This window comes from Trachemys scripta, chromosome 8 (genome assembly GCF_013100865.1).
Source record: "Trachemys scripta elegans isolate TJP31775 chromosome 8, CAS_Tse_1.0, whole genome shotgun sequence".
NCBI classification, from domain to species: domain Eukaryota; kingdom Metazoa; phylum Chordata; order Testudines; family Emydidae; genus Trachemys; species Trachemys scripta.
Window position 1 is genome coordinate 48,736,808 of NC_048305.1, and position 21,878 is coordinate 48,758,685.

General features: G+C 47.3%; 1 protein-coding gene across 3 annotated transcripts in view; it reads right to left on the reverse strand.

The window, feature by feature from the left end:
- RC3H1 (ring finger and CCCH-type domains 1) overlaps window positions 1–16,666 on the reverse strand; it is a 104,186-nt gene extending 87,520 nt beyond the window's left edge. For 2 of the 3 annotated variants that reach the window (XM_034779617.1, XM_034779607.1), the window contains exon 1: window positions 16,342–16,665. The gene's annotated coding sequence lies outside the window, so the exon portion shown is untranslated. Of the gene's footprint in view, window positions 1–16,341 lie in introns of all 3 variants that reach the window. The other variant, XM_034779609.1, reaches the window with a different exon arrangement.
- Between the last annotated feature and the right edge of the window lie 5,212 nt (window positions 16,667–21,878).

Consider the following 21,878-nt stretch of genomic DNA (forward strand, 5'->3'; position numbering starts at 1 on the left):
AGCAGGCAAGTAGGAGAATGAGTCATACACAGGAAGGGCGGCCAGAGTACTCCAATCCATTCTGTGAAGCCAGTTCAACCTAGTCTAATTTTGTCTTTCACCTTTCAGATTAACAGCTATGGCCAAAGCAGCAACCAGGGAGTATGCCATGAACGATACTCATTAACTTCTCACCCTCTCCAGAGAGGGAGCTATGACACTCAAGATGCCACAACAACCAGGAGACAGTGTCCCACAGTTGCTCAGACAACCACATTGGTCTTTCACAATGTATTTCAGCTCTATTAGAAAAAAAGTAATCTGAAGTCCCGTATATACTCGTTAATAAGCCAAATTTTTTTAGTAAAAAAGGGAAGCACCAGAGAAGGGGATTGACTTATGAACAGGTATAGAGAGGGAGAGATGGGGGACAGCCCCTCCCCACAACAGAGGGAGCAAGGAGAGGCAGCACAGCCAGAAGGGAAGAGGCGGGGCCAGAGTCTCTCCACTTCTGGCCACAGCTGCTCTCCTCCCAGCCTCCCAAGCAGCTGCAGCTCTGGGGCTGGCAGGCTGCAGCCATGCCACTCGGCCCTGCCCCCCAGAGCAGGCTGTGGCCACGCCACCCAGGCACTGGAGCACACTGCGGCTGTGCCACCTGGCCCAGCCCGCTAGAACATGCTGCGGCCGCGCCGCCCAGTCTGGCCCGCCGGAGCAGCTCCAGCCAGGCCAGAGACATCCTCCCCAGATAAGGTGGGGTGGGATGGGGAGAGTGTGGGGGTCCCGGGCTAGGGGTTGGGTCATGTGGGAGGTGGTCACAGGGGTTACTCCCCTGACCCCCAGCTTCTCCCCCCACAAAAAAATTTACCTACCAGTTACTGTCCCGGCCCGCCAGGTAAGTGGCTGGAGCGCCGTGACACTTTGTTTACTTAGGTTTACCTCCGTGCCTGCGGACGCTCGAGGTAAACAAACTATCTCAGCGCACCAGCTGCTTATCCTCATGGCCTGGGAGCCAAAGTTTACTGACCCCTGAATTATAGGGGCGGGTTATGAACGGGTTTTTTTTTTTTTTTTTTTGTTGGGGGGGGGGGGGGGGGGGGGGGTCCAGCTTATAAACAAACCAGCTTATGATCGAGTATATACGGTAATTTTAAACTGCCAATGTGATGCGATTAATAGGCAACATGCCATCTCTGTTGCCTGCAGGGGGTGAAAACATTATCTACAATCTATTACCGGCTAAACCTAGCAGAAAGTAGCAGAGGAAGCATCAGGTAGACTGGCAAACAGCAGGAGAAAGAAGAGCTAAGAAAGAGGAGCAGGAACAGAGAGCAATGGAGTAGTGGTCCCCAAACTTTTTCAATCGCGCTGCCCCCTTACCCAGTCCATGCCCACTGCAATAGAGGTAGAGATCAATGGAGTCAGAAAAGTTAACTCATTAGAAATAGCGCTTGTTGTCAAACAAAGAGCACCATCTACAGAAGTGTCAATTCAGGGATTGGAAAAAGGCAGGAGAGAGAGTTATCCACTTCCTAGACACTACAGTGCAAATAAGCAATGGTGACATAACCACCACCCTATACCAGAAACCTAATGACCGCTATACTTACCTACATGCCTCCAGCTTTCATCCAGGACATATCACACATTGTCTACAGTCAAGCTCTAAGATACAACCGCATTTGCTCCAATCCCTCAGACAGAGGCAAACACCTACAGGATCTCTATCAAGCATTCTTAAAACTACAATACCCACCTGGTGAAGTGAAGAAACAGATTGACAGAGCCATAAGGGTACCCAGAAGTCAACTACTACAGGGCAGGCCCAACAAGGAAAACAACAGAACGCCACTAGCCATCACCTACAGCCCCCTCTCCAGCGCATCATCAAGGATCTACAACTTATACTGAAGGATGATCCCTCACTCTCACAGACCTTGGGAGACAGACCAGTCATTGCTTACAAACAGCCCCACAACCTGAAGCAAATACTCACCAGCAACTACACGCCACACAACAAAAACACTAACCCAGGAATCAATCCCTGCAACAGACCCCGTTGCCAACTCTGTCCGCATATCTATTCAAGGGACATCATCATAGGACCTAACCATATCAGCCACACCATCAGGGGCTCATTCACCTGCACATCTATCAATGTGATATATGCCATCATGTGCCAGCAATGCCCTTCTGCCATTTACATTGGCCAAACCGGACAGTCTCTACACAAAAGAATAAATGGACACAAATCTGACATCAAGAATTATAACATTCAAAACCCAGTAGGAGAACAGTTCAATCTCCCTGGACACTCAACAACTGACTTAAAAGTGGCAATTCAATCAAAAAAACTTCAAAAACAGACTCCAATGAGAAACTGCAGAACTGGAATTCATTTGCAAACTGGACACCATCAAATTAGGCCTGAATAAAGACTAGGAGTGGATGGGTCACTACAAAAAACTAATTTCCCCCCACGAATACTCATACCTTCTTGTCAACTGTTTGAAATGAGCCACCGTAATTACACTGAACTCATTAGCACTACAAAAGTGGTTTTTCTTCCCTTGATATTCACCCCTTGCCATCAACTGTTCAGAATAGCCCACTTCCACCTTAACTGAACTGGCTCATTAGCACTGACACCCTCCTCCCCACACACACATTTGGTAAGGCAACTCCCATCTTTTCATGCGCTGTGTATTTATACCTGCCTCTGTATTTTCCACTCCATGCATCTAATGAAGTGGGCTTTAGCCCACGAAAGCTTATGCCCAAATAAATGTGTTAGTCTCTAAGGTGCCACAAGGACTCCTTGTTGTTTTCACATATTTTAAAGAGACCATTCAAAGTAGAGGGGCCCGTTAACACTTCTGCAGTGATGCATTCAGCTCATAAAATTTATACCTTTGAATCCCTCATTAAGAGGCCTACTCTTCTACAAAGACTAACTGCTATTCTCCAGGCTGAGTGTGGAAATATTGATCCTGTGCCTATTTACAAAACAAGAATTCAGGGTTACCTAAATACTGATTTCCCAAAGCAATAGTATTTGCTTTATATGATTTTGTGGAGTCCTGGAGCTATCCCTAGTTTTTAGAAAGGGGACATTCCTTCTTGCTATAAACAGCACAGAGAACAGCTGCTTAAAAAAAAAAAAAAAAAAAAAAAAAAAAATCAACATCACATGCAATCCCTTAACAAGAAGCAACACATTGCAAATGAGAGAAGTTTTACAACAAAATAAACCAGTTTTAAACGCATCTCTTCCCCAAGTACTCTACACTTTACCCTAGGTAAGGCAATGGAAAGAACAGGGGTGGCCAACCTGTGGCTCCAGAGCCACATGCGGCTCTTCAGAAGTTAATATGCGGCTCCTTGGATAAGCACCGACTCCAGGGCTGGAGCTACAATGTGCTGGGGGGTGCTCATTGCTCAACCCCTGGCTCTACCACAGGCCCTGCCCCCACTCCACCTCTTCCCACCCTCTCCCCTGAGCCTGCCATGCCCTCGCTCCTCCCACTCATCCTTCGAGCTCCTGCATGCCAAGAAACAGCTGATCCGGAGGTGCGGGGAAGCGCTGATCAGCGGGGCTGCTGGTGGGCAGAAGGCATTGGGAGCCGGGGGAGCTTATGGGGGGCTGCTGACGTATTACTGTGGCTCTTTGGCAATGTACATTGGTAAATTCTGGCTCCTGCTCAGGATCAGGTTGGCCACCCCTGGGAAAGAGGATTCAATTTCCTATTCCTCAACATTCACATTTTCTCCTAAGCAAGCACTTCTACTTAAGTTTTATAAGGGTATCCAGAATTTAGCCTTTACTAAGTTAGAAAATTCTTGAACTCTTTTCTTCCTTTACATATACCCTGTATTACTTGTCATTGTTGGGGGGAAGGGGAAAGGCACTATGCTACTCTTGTTCAAATTATTATTCAGTCAATATATCACTGAAAAAGTAAAATGAATCTAAATGAGCAAGGAACATTTACTTCTCTATTTTTGAGGTATTCGGCTCAAGTTAAAGCTTCAGCTGCCCTAAGACCCTTTAATTTACCGATTCTTGATTTATAGTGGTGCACATCTACTTTGTTTCTCCCTCCACACATCCTCTAATTTATATACAAATTTAAGGTATCCCAGTGACAGCTCATGCCTTTCCAGAACACTGATTTCAGCAAAACTCCAACTTGTGAAAGCCAAGAAATACAGCATTAAGGTAAACGCCCATGCAACCTTGACTCTGCCCTCTATAAGCAAATTTCACCTTCAAGAACAGCAATGCTTCCTCTGCAGCACTCCCAGGTACTACCTCTCCAACTTGCATTGATTTTTGTGACCATAAAGGACAGTGCACATTTTCACATAACATGTCTTGTTTGTCCTTCAAGTTCAAAGATGACCATGACATCAGTGGTTGGTTTAGTTTCTGTGAACACTTGAGTGGCTGATCAGGCCAATTTGAGCTTTGAACGGTCTGTGACACACTGAACAAGAGATGCCACTATATGTTATTTGATTAACAGTGAACATGCTGCTGTTATGCGATTTAGGTCTACACTAGCAAACAAAGATCATTCATGTAGCCACTCTATGCTGATGGGAGAGAGCTCTCTTGCCAACATAAAAAAAAACCATCTAAACAAGTGGCAATAGCTATGTCAGCAGGAGAGCTGCACACACAAGCATTTATGCTAGCAAAATTTATGTCCCTCGGGGGCATGGCCAGATTAACTCTCCCATGGGTCCGGGGCTATTAGATTTTGTGGGGGCCCGGGACAGAAAAGTCTTTTTCCTAATTTAAAACAAAATGATCACAATTATTGCATCGAGGCTATTAACGCTATACTAAACTTGCCTTTTAATTAACATAAAGCTGTTCTGTGGTTACATTTAAGTCTTAAAACATATAGTTAATTCAAAATAGCCTACTCTTTACCTTAGAACAGCTGTTATATTAGTTTCTTTCTGAGAGGGAATTTGGGTGCAGGAAGGGGTTCCAGGCTGGGGCAGAGCGTTGGGATACAGGAGAGGGTGAGGGCTCTGGGAGGGAGTTCAGTGCAGGAGGGGATTCTGACCTGGGGCAGGGAGTTGGGGTGCAGGAGGGGGTGCAAGGTGCAGGCTCTGGCTGGAAGGCGCTTACAACAACAGCTGGCTCCCGGAGGTGCAGCAGGGCTTAGGTAAGCTGCCTGCCTGCATGCTGTGGCCACATGCCGCTCCTGGAATCAGCCGGTTGCTGGCATGTCTCTGTGCACCCCTGGGGAGAGGGGGACAGTATGTCTCCATGCGCTGCCCCCGGCTGCAAGCACTGCCCCCACAGCTCCAAGGACAGTGCTGGGGACAGGAGCAGCACGCGGAGCCGCCTCCCCCCCTCACACCCCTGCCAGGTGCCGTAGAGACGTGCCAGCAGCTGGCCACTTCCAGGAGCAGTGTGCGGCCACCGCATGCAGGCAGCCTGCCTGAGTAGGGCCCCCCTTAGCCCGGGGCTGCAGCCCCTAAAGCCCGTGTGTTAATCCGGCCCTGCTTGGGGGTGTGTGTGTGTGTGTGTTTTTTCACCCCATCTGCCACAAGCAATATTACACTGCCACTTAATGTTGGCAAAACTTGACATGTCCTTATGCTGCTGGCACTTCTGCTCTGCCTCAGCAGTTCTCCTCTGCTCAGATCCTGTAGCTCCAGTATGGATGAGAGGCTTCACCAGGTAGAACAATCATGTGTGAGATCTTCCCAGCAGTCTGAGTCAATGTTGAAACACCCCAGGGATAACTTGAGGGAGTCCTTGAAACATTTCTTTCCACTTCTTTGAGTGTGCTTTCCTTCCTTTAGCTCACTGTAAAATATCTTCTTTGGCAGTCGATCCTCTGACATTCTGTTGACATAGCCTGTCCATCTCATATGTGATATCATCAGAATATGGAAGCTTGGAATGCCTGGTCATATGAGAACCTAAGTATCTGGAAACTTGTCTTGCCATCTTATCCTGATCAGTTTCCTCAGACAGCCCATGGGGAAGTGATTCAGTTTCATAGCATTGCATCTGTACTTCGTCCAGGTTTCACAAGCATACATCAGAGGTGGCAACATGATGGCTTTGTAGTCCTTCAGTTTTGTTTGTTGACTAATGCCTCTAGGCTCCCACACATTTGCACGTAACCTGCCAAAGGCCACACTCACTTTCGCAATTCTGGCGTTGGTTTCATCATCGATGTGAACGTGACAGTGTATTTCCAAGATAGGTGAACCTGCCGGAAGGATTTGGCCATTCACTGGGATACTAGGTTCTACATCAGACTTTCCTGGTGCAGACTGGTACATCATTTCTGTCTTCTTGATGTTGAGAGACCAAAGTTGTCACAAGCTGAAGAAAAATAGCTCATACTCCACTGCATGTCAGACTCAGATTTGGCGTTTGGGAAAACAGTTATCAGCAAACCAAAGATCATGAAAGTCACTTCCTGTACCTTTGTCATCACCTGTAGTCTCCTCAAATTGAGGAGCTTTCCAGTAGTCCAATATCTGATGATAAATCTTGGTGTGACAATCACATAAGGCGTCTGTAAGCATGGCAGAGAACATCATACTGAAGAGAGCAGGGGCCAACACACAGCCCTGCTTGACCCCATTGGTGACTGGAAATGGTTCAGATGACTCATTGTCATCCACAATTTCCAAAACATTGCGATGAATTTCCCCGGACAATGTACTCCGCATGCAAAATCCCTACAAGAGGTAGTCTCCAGCTGCGCAGGAATTGTCTGGTCTTGTAGAATTAGCTCATGTGAGTACATATAGTACCTCTGTTGATGCTTCTAATCTCCAAATACCCTTTCTGCATCCTAAATTATGCCCCCAACACTCTTGGAAATGGTAGCCTAGACAATGAATCTCTACACATCAAGATAACCACTTCACAAACTAAACTACTGTTCAATACATCTTAAAAGCACATATTGCGGGATTTGCCACACTATATCAGACCAGTAGTCCATCACATTATGGCAGTAGCCAGTACCTGATGGTTGAGTGGAAAGTACAAGATCATCCAGCAACCGTGCAATGTTGCACATGCCAGGGATGAAAAAAAATTCCTACTGGACTCCTTGAAGGAGAACAGCTTGTTCGTGCAACAGGAACATGTAATTGTCAATCTTTTTGTATCTGACAGTTCTGTGAACCCACCCCAACTGCAGTTATTGTTGATTCTGCTGGAAGAGACCAAGACTACAGCAGATTCACTATTACCAATGAAGTTCATTAAATTCCACCACTGATAAGTTAGATGGGAGAGGCTCTCTAGGTTGGATCTGCAGAAGAGAGGATCTAAACATGGAGCCAAGGCCTGGGGTGAACTTCATTAACAGTACGATGACAAAACCAAATCCCAGGAAAAGGATAGTTTTGATCGCACATTATGTGGGCTGTGTTTTAAAACAGGTTGGAAAAGATGTCTGCTCACATCATGCTATTAAGTGTAAAGATAAACATTATGTGAACACCTAAGAGCTGGTACAATACAAGATGAGTACAAGAGCTAATATGAATGCAACACTTGCATGTGAATGTTTTAACAATTACATTTTCCTATTAACATCTAATGAATTTCTGTCTTCCCTCTTTTCCTCCACCCTCCACTTTCTTCAAAGGAACTATTCCAAAGTGAAAGACTAACAGATTTATTTGGGCATAAGCTTTCGCGCGTAAAAAAAAAAAAAAAACAATTCAGTTGCATCTGAAGAAGCACAAAAGCTTATGCCCAAAATAAATCGGTTCGTCTTTAGGGTGCCACTGGAGTCGTTGTTTTTGTGGATACAGACTAACACGGCTACCCCTCTGATACTATTCCAAAATTTGCATAATTCATTACTACTGAGGAGAAATTCAGAATATTTTGGGACAAGAGAAGTGTGCTTTTCCTTTTCTGGCTTTCATTTTATCTTATTATAATTTGTATTCTATATAGAAAACATAGGAATTGTCATACTGCACCAGACTCTGTAGTTCACCTAATCCTGTTTCCTGTCTGACAGTGGCAGTACCAGGTACTTAACAGGAAGGTGCAAGAATCACAGTAGCCAAATGAAGCTTTCATTCTAATCCCTAATAGTTAGACACTAGTTTAAAATACGAAGCATGAGGTTTTTTTAATCCCTTCCAAAACTCTGAATGCATCAGTGAGAATATTCTTGTCCATATAAGCATCTAATCTCCCTCTGCATGCTAACTAAACTCTTAGCTTCCACAACACCCCAAAAGCCCTTTTGAAAATCTAAATAAACTATGACAACCAGTTTTGCTGTATCCACTACTTTGATGACACTTTCAAAGCTTTTTAAGAGTTTAGTGAGACAACTTTCCATTGCAGAAACCATACAGGTTAGATAGTATATCATATGATGATCTTTCAGGAGGTTTTACTGTTCTGTTTTTAATGATCATTTCAACCAATTTACCAGGTACAGAAGTAAGTTTTACTGTTTTTCTTTCCCTGGATCACCCCTGGGTACAACATTTGTTACCTTCCAAGGCTCCTATATAGTAGCAGTTTTTAATGAGATTGCATGTTTTTGCTAGAAGTTCAGCCACTTCATACTTAGGAAGTCATGGATATGCACCATCTGGACCTTGCTGAAACTCTTCTAACCCTTCAACCTCAGATAGCACCTCATCTTCATTTTGTCTGAAAGTCCACTTATTAAGATGGTAAGGGTTTTTTTAAGTTCCTTTACGGCAGGATCTAGATTTGAATCCTGGTCCCGCCTTATATACAGCAAAGTTCAAATAAGATGAATTAAAGACAGGATACTAGCCATCATGGTAGGCTGGCGATAGTTCTGAATTCTTGCATTGGATCTATAAGTCCAGAAGCGGCTCTGGGGCTCTCAGGCCTCGTCTACACCAGAATAAGTTTCAGTGTTCCTGACACTGGTTCAGCTTCACCATGAACAATGTGGCAGTAACAAGCATAATGTTATTGACTTATAGTAATTTGAAGTCAACATTAAACTATTTCACTGATGATCACTTTAAAAGAAACATCCAACCACAATACATCTCGTCTATGCTGCGAAACTGCACTGGTTCTGAAAATCCCAAACAGTAAGTAGCAGGGAAGTCAACATTGCCTAAATTTGAATGGACGGCTCCAGGACAGGGGTGGGCAAACTACGGCCTGTGGGCCGGATCTGGCCCATCAGGGCTTTGGATCCGGCCTGCGAGATTGCCACCCCTTTGGCGCCGCGGGCCTCGCGCCATTCCCGGAAGCGGCCAGCACCACGTCCCTGCGGCCCCTGGGGGTGGGGGGAGGCAGAGAGCGCCGTGCCCTGCTCTCGCCTGCGGGTACTTCCCCCCCGCAGCTCCCATTGGCCAGGAACGGGGAACCACAGCCAATAGCTTTGGGGACGGTACCCGCAGGAAAGGGCAGCGCGCAGAGCCCTCTGCCCCCGCACTCCCCCAGGGATGTGGTGCCGGCTGCTTCCAGGAGCGGCACGGCGCCCAGGGGGCCTATCTTAGCCCTGTTGCATGCCGCTGCCACCCCGGAGCCGCTCAAGGTAAGCGGCACCAGGCCAGAGACCACACCCTGAGCCTCCTCCCGCACCCCAACCTCCTGCCCTGAACCCCCTCCCGCACCCCAACCCCTTACCCTGAGCCCCTTCCTGCACACCACACCCCCTCCCACACCCCGCACTCCATCCCACACCCCGAACCCCTGTCCGAGCCTTACATTCATGGCCCTGCATGCAATTTCCCCAGCCAGATGTGGCTCTCAGGCCAAAAAGTTTGCCCACCCCTGCTCCAGGACAATAAGCATTTCAAACATGTTTCAATCAATGAGCCATCCCTGCCACTGAAGGCTGAAAGTTGTATTAATACCCCTCTCTTTAAAAAAATAAAATAAAAAAATGAAAGGCTCTCTCTCTCTCAACAAGTTATATGAAACACACCCACCTCCCCAACACCCATTCCCACACACACCTACCGTATGCTCTGTGGAAGGAAGTAAAGCTAGAAGAGAGAGGAATGTTCTCTGTCCAGCACATTGCTTTTCATTTCAACGTAGCAGAGGGTAGACTAAACTTATACAAAATATTTATCTTCTCTAATAATTGCTCATTTTGTATTTTCCATCTACTTCATTTTCTCTCACTCAAAAAGAACTGAACATTTAAAAAATCATTTTTGGTCAAATATGAAGCAAGGAAAATTTCAGCTTGAAGGATAAACTATCGGGTGGGGGGGGGGGGGGGAGAGGAGGTATGGATGCTGTTCTGCAACTTCAACTATAGGAGGACGCAAGCAGTGCCACTAACAGCATGAAACTGCAATGAACAAATGATCATCCAGAACCTTCATTTAAATATCAAAACAAGTTCCTCTCACAGCTGATATGGGTAACAGGGACATTATTTCCTGAAGCACTGCAACTGATTTCCCAATACAAGGGGGCAGGGGACGGGACAAAACACCTATGCATTTGTAATACCACACTGAAACAGGTTAATGTCTGTAAAACTGTGTGGGCACTAAGACTTCTCCTCAGTTATGTCATTTCACAAGTATAGAAGACATAAGTCATTAATTCCTTTGAAACTACAGTAGTATGAGGTCACTTCAAGTTTTACTACACAGGCCACCAATTAAAACAATGGGATTGTGTGCAAAAAATAGTTTGCCCTACCATATTTCTCAAGACATACTCATGACCACATTTGCACTAATAGGAGCTACACCTGGATCAACTCTAAAGGAGAACAGATCTTATAACTCAACAAGTGTTATTAAACTTCTTTACTGTACAAAAATTATGCATGATCAGTAGCTATTTGTGGATGTCATGACAGTTACCCAACAATCTCCAGACAGTGTGCCCTTCACACAGCTAACCTTAAAAGGTCACACAAACTTCAAACAGTGCAGAACGCACTTGCTTACTTACCGTCATTTCACACACGAAGCACATGTTTATGCTCCCTTGACTATACTAGCTTCCAGTTCATTGTCAGGTGCACCTCAAAGTACTGGCTTTGATATACAAGTTTCTTTATGGTTCGGATCCTGTGTATCTTAGGTTAAAGCACAAAAAGAGATGGCTCGAGTATCCCAGTTGATCTCAACTGTTAAAAAACCAACAACCACTTGCTTTGTACATATAGAGAATTTTCTAAACGGAATTTGCTTCCCTCCTCATCTGTCTCCATTGAGAGGGGAAGGTTGCAAGGCTTATCTATTTCCTCAGGCTTTTCTTGAAAGTGGTTTGAAAGGGTGGAAGACCAAAAGAATTTTTATAGAAGGATTATTGTTCATTGACGTTGGTTCACTTGCTGAGTTTCGGTATATGGGGTAGTTATTTTACACATACCTAACTAACAATAGATTTTTTTGTAAAAACAAAAAATTAAGTGTGTTTTTTCCAGATGTTCAAATCTGGAGTGGAGATGCATACATGTTTGTGTGATCAATGGCAATATGGGGGGAAAATTTCTAGTTCTAAACACTAGTCCATCAAACTCAAGCAGGCTGCAGTATACCAGGCCTTGAAGAGCTAGGGGGGAAAAAACACACTGATTATGCAACAGAGGGTCCTGTGGCACCTTTGAGACTAACAGAAGTACTGGGAGCATAAGCTTTCGTGGGTAAGAACCTCACTTCTTCAGATGCAAGTAATGGAAATCTCCAGAGGCAGGTATATATCAGTGTGGAGATAACGAGGTTAGTTCAATCAGGGAGGGTGAGGTGCTCTGCTAGCAGTTGAGGTGTGAACACCAAGGGAGGAGAAACTGTTTCTGTAGTTGGATAGCCATTCACAGTCTTTGTTTAATCCTGAGCTGATGGTGTCAAATTTGCAAATGAACTGGAGCTCAGCAGTTTCTCTTTGGAGTCTGGTCCTGAAGTTTTTTTGCTGTAAGATGGCAACCTTTACATCTGCTATTGTGTGGCCAGGGAGGTTGAAGTGTTCTCCTACAGGTTTTTGTATATTGCCATTCCTGATATCTGACTTGTGTCCATTTATCCTCTTGCGTAGTGACTGTCCAGTTTGGCCAATGTACATAGCAGAGGGGCATTGCTGGCATATGATGGCATATATAACATTGGTGGACGTGCAGGTGAATGAGCCGGTGATGTTGTAGCTGATCTGGTTAGGTCCAGTGATGGTGTTGCTGGTGTAGATATGTGGGCAGAGTTGGCATCGAGGTTTGTTGCATGGGTTGGTTCCTGAGTTAGAGTTGTTATGGTGCGGTGCGTGGTTGCTGGTGAGAATATGCTTAAGGTTGGCAGGTTGTCTGTGGGCGAGGACTGGCCTGCCTCCCAAGGTCTGTGAAAGTGAGGGATCATTGTCCAGGATGGGTTGTAGATCACTGATGATGCGTTGGAGAGGTTTAAGCTGAGGACTGTAGGTGATGGCCAGTGGAGTTCTGTTGGTTTCTCTTCTGGGCCTGTCTTGTAGCAGGAGGCTTCTGGGTACACGTCTGGCTCTGTTGATTTGTTTCTTTATTTCCTTGTGTGGGTATCGTAGTTTTGAGAATGCTTGGTGAAGATCTTGTAGGTGTTGGTCTCTGTCTGAGGGGTTGGAGCAGATGCGATTGTACCTCAGTGCTTGGCTGTAGACGATGGATCGTGTGGTGTGACCGGGGTGGAAGCTGGAGGCATGAAGGTAGGCGTAGCACTTCACACTGATTATGTTCTTATTTGTCCCTCTTCTACTCTGCAGCTACTTAAAATCATGTTTCAACTGATTTCAGTGATGGTGAGAGAGAAAGGTCAAGATTTAAAATAAAGTTTGGTTAAACCACGTATGGGAGCTTCTGGGTGCTTATCACTTTTGGAAAGTCAAGCCACATATTTGGGAGCCTAACTTTAGGCACTTATTTTTTTAAATTTCAGGCATTCTTCATACCATTTGAAAACTGGGATTTGCAAGCTTTTCAGAGAGTGTAAATAAATCAATACCTAGGTCCTATGCTAACTACTGATTGAAAATGCTATAAACAGCTTTACAAAAGTATCATTATCCCTATTTTACACCTAAGGCATTTAAAGCATTATTTTGCAGTCATTTGTTTTCTAAATATTAGACAGTAAAATAATGTTGGAATTCACATGGAAAAAATATGGTAATCACAACATGCATAGCTAACAAACAAAAAACTAATTCCTGTTTTCTAATGGCATACAGCACACCTTTTTTGCAATGATGAGTCATGAGATAATGAACCTTAACACTATCAGCTTGTTAATCTAGCAGTGCTTCTCTTGGGCACTTGTCCAGTATCATATTCGTCCGATTGGCAGGATTTGATTTAAATCATTAGTCATCATCAAACATCAATTTCACCTGACATAGAAATCAATAAAAAATATCTATAACAGTCGGCAAATGCAGCTTCCCCCACAGCTAACACCTACAGGGATCTGTTGTCACCAGCCTGGTGACCATGCAGGGAGCACTCTGCAGCCCCACTGTCACCTCCCCGCTTACTCATTCACAGCCAGGTGTACAGGGGCCATCCCCAGGCAGAAGTCATTCATCAGTAGGGTGGCCTTGCGTAGGGCTGGGAGCTCACCGTCCTCCTCATGGAGTCTGGACCACAGCCTCCCCTGAACGTTGTTGCCAGGTGTCAGGCCCATTGGCCATGCGGGGAGCCCCCTGAAGTCCCGCTGTCAGCACTACCCTAACACTAACCCCCCTTAACGTCCTGCAACTGTGAAAATTAAATGATTAACAATAGAAAATGCTTAAAAATAAATATTAAACATTACAAAAATTTAAAAAAAAATCAAATTTTGCCAAGCTTGTGTATATAGCAAGTCCCAGATCGGTGAAATTTTCAATCCTTGCCACCATTTTCAGATTCTTTCCAAATATTCAGACACAAGAAAATAAAGCAATTAATTCAAAATCTTGGGTGTATATATTTTCTTAATTCACCACTACTGAAGAGTACCAGATTGACAGCATTTGCGACAGAAGGTCTCAATCCAGATAGCTGGTAGGTCATAGGCAACAGGAGTTCAAGTTTCTGCAAACTGTCCCATCAATGTTAGTTCAAACCTGCTTTGGAGGGCCATCTTTAAATAAGATATTTAGGTCTTCAGCACTTAACTCTGTTAAACCTTTCAGTTAGCAAAACCGGTACTGGTCTGTGTCATGCAGACACTTACGCTTGGGGAGTGGGCTGAAGCCATCATTAAGGCCAAGTCTACACTACAGACCTATCTCAGTATAACTACATCGCTCAGGAGTGTGAAAAATCCACAGCTCTGAGTGACAGAGTTATACAGACCTAGCCCCCCCACAGACAGTGCTATGTCGATGAGAGAGCTTCTCTCATTGACATAACTACCATCTCTCTGGGAGGTGGATTTACACTACACCAGCGCAGCTGCACCAAAGCAACATTTTACACGTAGATCTGCCCTTAGTTTCATGAAACTCAGACATTAGATCATATCTTGCAGTCACTACCAGTCCAGACCAACTTTAAACCAACAATCTAGTACATTTTGTTTTAAATTAAGTTGCTTTTGGTACAAAGAACAAGCAATTCCTCTTCATCCCCATGAATTTTAATGCTGATCAAAGGGGTTTTACTGACAGCAACGGAAATCAGAGTCCATCAAACAAACAGAACACATGTAGCATCAGTGCAAAGGTCCCTCAAAATAACCTGCTAAAGCATCTGCTCTAGAGGAGCCTTTTCTAGGGCAGGAATAATAGGCTGAAACAATTTCAGGAAGGGGGTGGTGGGAGGAGATCATCTCTCTTTGATGCACCCAGCTCTTATTAACTTCAAAGGAAACTAGATGTTCACCTCAATGGGAGAAATGAAACACCGCATTTCTGGATTGATAATTTCTACGCTAATTTCACTGACTGATGAAGATGTGGACCCCAGTCCTGCCAGCACTCAAGCATGTGCATAACTTTATTCATGTGTTAATAGTCTCAGTGAAGTCAATAGTCTCAGTGAAGTCAATGAGACCATAGTTACCCATACACTCAGGAATGGGCAGGATGGCTTAAAACAAGATTTATATATCCCTGAACACCGGGGGTGGGGGTGTGGAGGAAGTTTAGTAGAAAAGGTAGCACACTTCCATATGTCACAAATACTAGGCATCACTATAGTATAAACGTAAAAATAGTCCAATTGTCATCTTACAGAGTGATCAAAGGGTAACGTGTCACTAAAAGAGTTAGTGGTGAAAAAATAGCATTGCTGTTTTAAGATAAATTTAAAATGGCCAAATTACTAAATTGCAAAAATGAGTTTATCAAAATTACATTAAAATAATGGAAGCTCCTTACTAATTGATACAACGTCACCAATACATTTTTTCCATAATTGACTGAAACAAAACAAGTTTTAAAACAACTGTTCAGAAGAAAGAAGTATATGTGGAAAGAATTTAATGAAATACCAGTTTATACAAGAAATATCATTTCTCTACTTGTGGGCTCTTAAAATGGCACAGATCTCACTCAATATGGCCTCTGAAGACAAGACATCATTTCTGGTTATTCTTCTTTTCCCCCTCCCCCCAAACACATAAGGGTAGCTACTCAGTGCTCTGTTTCCTGGCAGGAAATCCTTGCCCCATCTTTTAACTCTGTGTCTAAAGTAATACCAGAGACAAAAACAATGTCAAGTTAGTTGGATCTTTTTAGATTTACATTTCCCAAATGCCAGGCTCTCAGTTTCTAGGCACACAGAGAAACCACTGGCCAACTTACCCTGAATGTTCCCTACAACTCTGAAAGGCACCCAAAACAGCATCAAGCTGACTAAGGGAGTGGGGGGGAGAGACACACACAGACATGTGTAGATATATTTTAAACAAAGCATTCAATGTGTGTCACATCAGCTCTGCAAATCCACAGTGGGGGCTGAACCCCTTTGAGGGCAGGAACCGACTGCCCATCTGTGCTGTAAAAGGCTACACACCTTTATAACTGGGGCTGGGGACTATATTCTCTCTCATACTTCAGACTCTCCCCGCAACCCAAATAGTGTCTTCTGTCCCCACCCCAGAATGATATGAGTACAGCCCCACCCCCCTAAACCGAGAGCCCCTAGAACTACCACCCCCACTCTTCCTCCAAGGGCAAAGGAAATCTCTTTCTCCCGGCCCCCAGCTTTATAGAACCGGCCTCCTCCAAGAGGGAACAACTCGGAAATGGAGACCGTCCGAAGCCTGAGGCCTAGAGATGGAAGCAGGGACACAGGCTAGAGCCCGCTGCAATGACCCCCTGTCACCTGAAAGCCCTGAGTAAGGCAGGGCCAGCCCCCGACCTCCACTGGGCCAGGCCGGAGAGAGACCACCTCCGCCCCATTGTTCCCCGCACCGAAGCCCAGGACCCGCACTCACCGCACGGCTGGGCTCCCAGCAGCAACAGCTTTTCTCAGCTCCGGGACACGGGGCTGGCCGCCGCCACCACCGCCTCCAGCACCGGCAGCAGAGGCCGCCTGGCCGCCGCCACCTCCTCCCCACGACCGGCTGCTACTGCTGCCTCTGCAGCAGGGGCCATCTTGTGCGTCTGCCGCCTCCCCCCGGGACTGCTCCTCCCTCCCCCGGCCTGCCTGGAGCTTCTTCCCCTTTCTTCCGCCTCCCCTTCCTGCCGCGGGAGGCCAGGCACCGCCAAGGGGGAGGAGGAAAGCAGAGTCCCTAGCGGGGGCTACACTGCTCCCCGGCTAGGGACAAACGTTGCTAATCACCCCCACCCCGGCTGCTTGGCTTCCCCCCCTCACTTAGCCGCCCCTTCTAGCGCAAGCTTGGCTGTAGCCTTTCACACCCACCCTGGCTGTTCCCCAAACAACAACCAGGCCCTAGCCCTTTCTGGGAAGGAGACACGCAGGTGAAACCGCCTGGGTACTCCCCCTCCTTCTCTAGCAACAACACCCCCACACACGTATTTCCGAAGGGGGAGGGAGATTAATAGGTGCCCTTCCCCCAACGCTTTCTTTCGCCCTCCTCTCCCAAACGTCACCCACGCTTCTGGGCAGGGGATGGAGAAAGATTAATGACTCCCCACCCCTTATACTCAAAGGGAACCTTCCATAAGTGGAGGCTTCAGCAGTTAGTGTTGTTAGGCCTATGCATGCCAAGTGTCCTAGCTTGGGAGTAGGATGACCAGATGCCCCGATTTTATAGGGACAGTCCCGATATTCGGGGCTTTGTCTAATATAGGTGCCTATTACCCCCCACTCCCTGTCCCGATTTTTCACATTTGCTATCTAGTCACCCTACTTGGGAGAAGTGAGTCCTTGGTTCCCTTAGCAGAAGGGCTACACTGTGACACCTTTTTATATAGCTGTTAAAATAATGTAGAACAAAGGTAAGATATTTCAGCGTCCCCCTAAAGCAGGGGTAGGCAACCTATGGCTTTGGCACGCGAGCTGATTTTCAGCGGCACTGGGCTCTGCATTTTAATTTAATTTTAAATTAAGCTTCTAAACATTTTAAAAACCTTATTTACTTTACATACAACAATAGTTTACAGAGTAGCAGCCGTGTTAGTCTGTATCCGCAAATACAATAGTTTAGTTATATATTATAAACTTATAGAAAGAGACCTAAAAACATTAAAATGTATTACTGGCACGCGAAACCTTAAATTAGAGTGAATAAATGAAGACTCGGCACACCACTTCTGAAAGGTTGCCGACCCCTGCCCTAAAGGATTAATTTGTCACATAATATCTAGCATTGCAAGCCTGTTTCTTTGGGGATTTTAAAGTACTTTCCAAGCATTGATGAAGCCTCACTGTATTAATTAGTTAGCAAATGTCCAAAGTTTAGAAGATTTAAACTGCTTTGTGAGAGCTAAATATTATTATTAACTACACCTCTGTTTTACAGATGCATAAACTGAGACATATAGGTTGTGACTTGTTCAAGGACATACTGGCAATAGAAACCAACAGTCCTTACTGCCCAGTCGTGTGCTATAAATACTAAACAAATCTGGACTTCAGTTCTGCAATTGGCTCTGTGTGATCACCCAGGTGAAATATCGGGATGCGGGGAGGGGTGGGGGGAGGGAGAGGAGAGGGGAGGGGGCGGGGCGCAAAAAAAAAAAAGCTGCCAGAACTCCCCGCCCCGCCCCACCAACAGCTTGCCTCCGCTCCGTCTCGGAGACACTCTGCGGCAGCTTGGCTGCCGTGGGCCCGTGCCCGCCCGGCTTGCCCCCCCCCCAAACACAAACACACCCCTGCACAGACACCGGTCACCCCGCCCCACGCACACACACAGAGCCCTGCACGGCTCCACTAGTCACTAGACCAGCCCCTTTCTCAGCTAGCACCGCTGGTGTCCCCAGACCAAAGCTCCCCAACCCCTGTGCACCCCGTGAGGAAAGCCAGTCCTCCTTTCCGGTTCCCTGGGGCCACTGGACTGTCCGGGACTTGACCCCAAGCTAGATTCGAGTCCAACACACCCAGCAAGCAGCGCCCCGGGCCAACTTCCAGCGGTGGCTGGGCCCGCAGAGCCGGAGGGCGGCACAGCCCAGCGTGGAAGGTATCTCGGGCTGGGCGGCCTGCGGGGGCAGGTTTGAGAAACCCCTTCCCGGGCTGGGGGCTGCTCCAGTTCCTGGCGTGCAGGGCCAGGCTGGAGGGGGCCGGGCAGCACTGCGTGCGGAGAGCGGCACTACGACACGGCGTTTGCAGGCCTGGGCTGGGCTCGGCTGCCGGCAGAGGGGCCCTGGGGCGGCTCGAGAGGCAGGCGAGGTCCCAGGAAGACGCGCGGCCGCGGAGGGGCTGAGCTCCTGCCTCGCCTCGGGAACCCCTGGCGTGAAGGCTGAAAACGCGTCTCGCTCGCCCCAGCCCAGGCCGGGCCCCTCCCGCCGCCGCTGCTCACTACCCAGCCCAGTGCGTCTCATCCCTGCGGCGGGACGGGCAGGGGACCAGCTCCCCCACCCGCTAAGGAAGAGGCTCTGCACGCCAGCGGCCAAGCTCCGGCTTCCGGTCCCTCCTCAGTCACCCGCCCCACACGCTGAGCCAGCTGCGGCCAGGGTAGCAGACCGGTCTGGCTGCAGTGTGCCCAGAGAGTGCTTGGGGAAGAAGCGGGGTCAGGGCAGGGATTTGGGGAGGGATCCAATGGGGGAAAGAAGGGGCGGAGTCGGGGCGGGGGGCGGGCGCAAGCGCCGGAGCGGAGGGCAAAATTGTTTGTTTGTCCAGTGTCCCGGCCGAACATCAGTCGGGACGTGGGACAAACAAGCAAATATCGGGACAGTCCCGATAAAATCGGGATGTCTGGTCACCCTAGATCAGACCCCAGTGCCCACATGGAGTTCCATTGACTTCAATAGGGTCTTCAGACCCATTTTCAGGATCAGGGCCTTATACTATTTCATTTCACTCTATCCTTTCAGAAAGTTAATTGAATCACACTGTATTTTAAAAATGGGTTTAAAACACATCTTTATCCCTCCTTGTCTACAAATTGCTTTCTTACATAGGTGCTTCAGAACTATATTATTATTTATATTATACCACGCATGGACCAGGACCCCAGTGTGCTAGGCACTGTATAAACAGAACAAAAAAATACTCTTTGCCCCAGATAGCTTACAATTTAAGTATAGGACAAGAGACAACAGATGGACACAGTTCAACAGGTGCTAATAATTAGGCTTGGCAGGATTAGATTCTTTAATTAGTAAATAGCATTTTCACACACACTGACAAATAAATATTTCCATCAATAACATTCAGAATTTACAGATAGGTAAAGTAAGAAAATGTGGCTTGAGAATTATCCTTAAGGATAATTACTTTGTATATTTTGACATGCAATGTTGACAATTTGCCTTTTTAATGGTTCTAAGCTTTAACCTCATTGTCAACTGTCATTAAATAATTATATGATCCACCTATTATTAATTTCCCACAACTATGAAAATTTAAATTGATATAAATCTAAAAAAAAACACAATTTTCTGCAACTGAAAATTTAAATAAAAATAAAAAATGCTTTCAAATAAGCTAATATTATTCATCAGTTATAAAAAATGAATTTTGCCAAACCTACTAACAATGTTTTTAATTTATTTTGGTCAGTGTCAAGCATGACTGGCCTCTGAGAGAGACGAGTCCCATGCACCTGGACTGATCACCTGCTGTCTAACTTAGGGGAAGGCACCTGGACCTTATAAGACAGCTATAGGTGAGTGTTGACAGTTGCCTTCAGGAAGTAAGAATGCCCCTGCAGGGGGCTGAGTTAGTAGGGAAAGATACAGGGAGGGAAGAGAGTATTTGGTCTTCTCCACAGGCCTTTCCCCCAGTGGTGTTTTCCCTCTGCTGACTCAGGGCCCTGTAGGTGCTTTCTTATTTCCCTGCATGCAAATGCTGACACCCACATACAGCTATTTTCTTCTTTATGAGGCCTTGGCTACACTCGGGACTTCACAGCGAGAGAGAGAGCTCTCGCAGCGCTCTATGTATTCCACGTCTCCGAAGGGAGTAGCTTGCAGCGCTGCGAGCGAGCGTGCAGCGCTGCAGGCACTGATTACACTGGCGCTTTACAGCGCTGTACTCGCTGCGCTCAGGGGGGTGTTTTTTCACACCCCTGAGCGCAGCAAGTTGTAGCGCTGTACAGCACCAGTGTAGCCAAGGCCTAAGGCCTAGGTGCCTTTCCTTAAGCCCAATTGGGCAGCAGGTAATCTGTCCAGGGGCACTGGACCCTGCTCCCTCTTAAAGTTCTTATGGGACATGCAGCGTCCCTGAGCTGAATGGTTCTAAAGCAGACGGGGGCAAACTATGGCCCGCGGCTACATCCGGCCCACGGGACTGTCCTGCCTGGCCCCTGAACTCCTGGCCGGGGAGCCTAGTCCCTGGCCCCTCCCCTGCTATCCCCCTTCCCCGCAGCTATGCCGCTCTGCAGGCCACGCTCTGGCCCGTCGCTCCCACTGGGCAGCATGGGGAGCGCAGCTGTCTCTGGCCGGGTGTCGCGGCTGCGAACTCCTGCTGCTGGTAAGGGGGCGGGGAGCAGGGTGGGTTGGGTAAGGGAGTGGGGAGTCCTGGGGGCAGTCAGGGAGGAGGGGGCGGTTGAAGGGGGTGGAGGTTCTGGGGGGCGGTCAGGGGATGGGGAACAGGGAGGGTTGGGAGTGGGAGTCTCGGGAGGCCTGTCGGGGGGCGGGGATGTGGATGGGGTCAGGAGGGCAGTCAGGGGACAGGGAGATGGGGGGTTGGATAAGGGGGTGGGATCCTGGGGGACAGTTAGGGGTGGGGGGTCTTGGGAGAGGGTGGTCAGGGGATGAGGAGCAGAGGGTGGTTGGATGGGGGTGGGAGTCCCGGGGGGGGGCTGTCAGGTGGCAGGGGTATGGATAGGGGTCAGGGGACAGGAAGCAGGAGGGTTGGATAGGGGGCAGGGGTCCTGGGAGGGGGTGGTCAGGGGACAAGGAACAGGGGGGGGGTTGGATGGGTTGGGAGTTCTGAGGGGGACAGTCAGGGGGCAGGAAGTGGGAGGGGGCATGGGCCAGGCTGTTTGGGGAGGCACAGCCTTCCCTACCTGGCCCTCCATACAGTTGCGCAACCCCGATGTGGCCCTTGGGCCAAAACGTTTCCCCATCCCTGTTCTAAAGTGTTACCCCTGTGGTAGTCTATGCCGATATGGGGCCTGAAAAAGTTGTAGTTGTGTACAACTTAATTAACTATGATAGCGTAATGAACCTATTCAATCATTATGGAGGACTGTATTCATCCCCAGTTCAATATCTAGCCAGCACGGGACTCCATAACCTCCTGAGTACAGGAAAGAGAAGGGATACCTGAGGTCAGAAGTGGTGACCTGGCTCATGTGGAAGTACAATGCTTCATGTAAACAGGAGAAGGCTGGAGACAGCAGCCTGAGAGCTGGTCAAAGAGAGAAGACTAGTTAGCAGGTAGCCTGAGGGTTGGGTCAAGTCA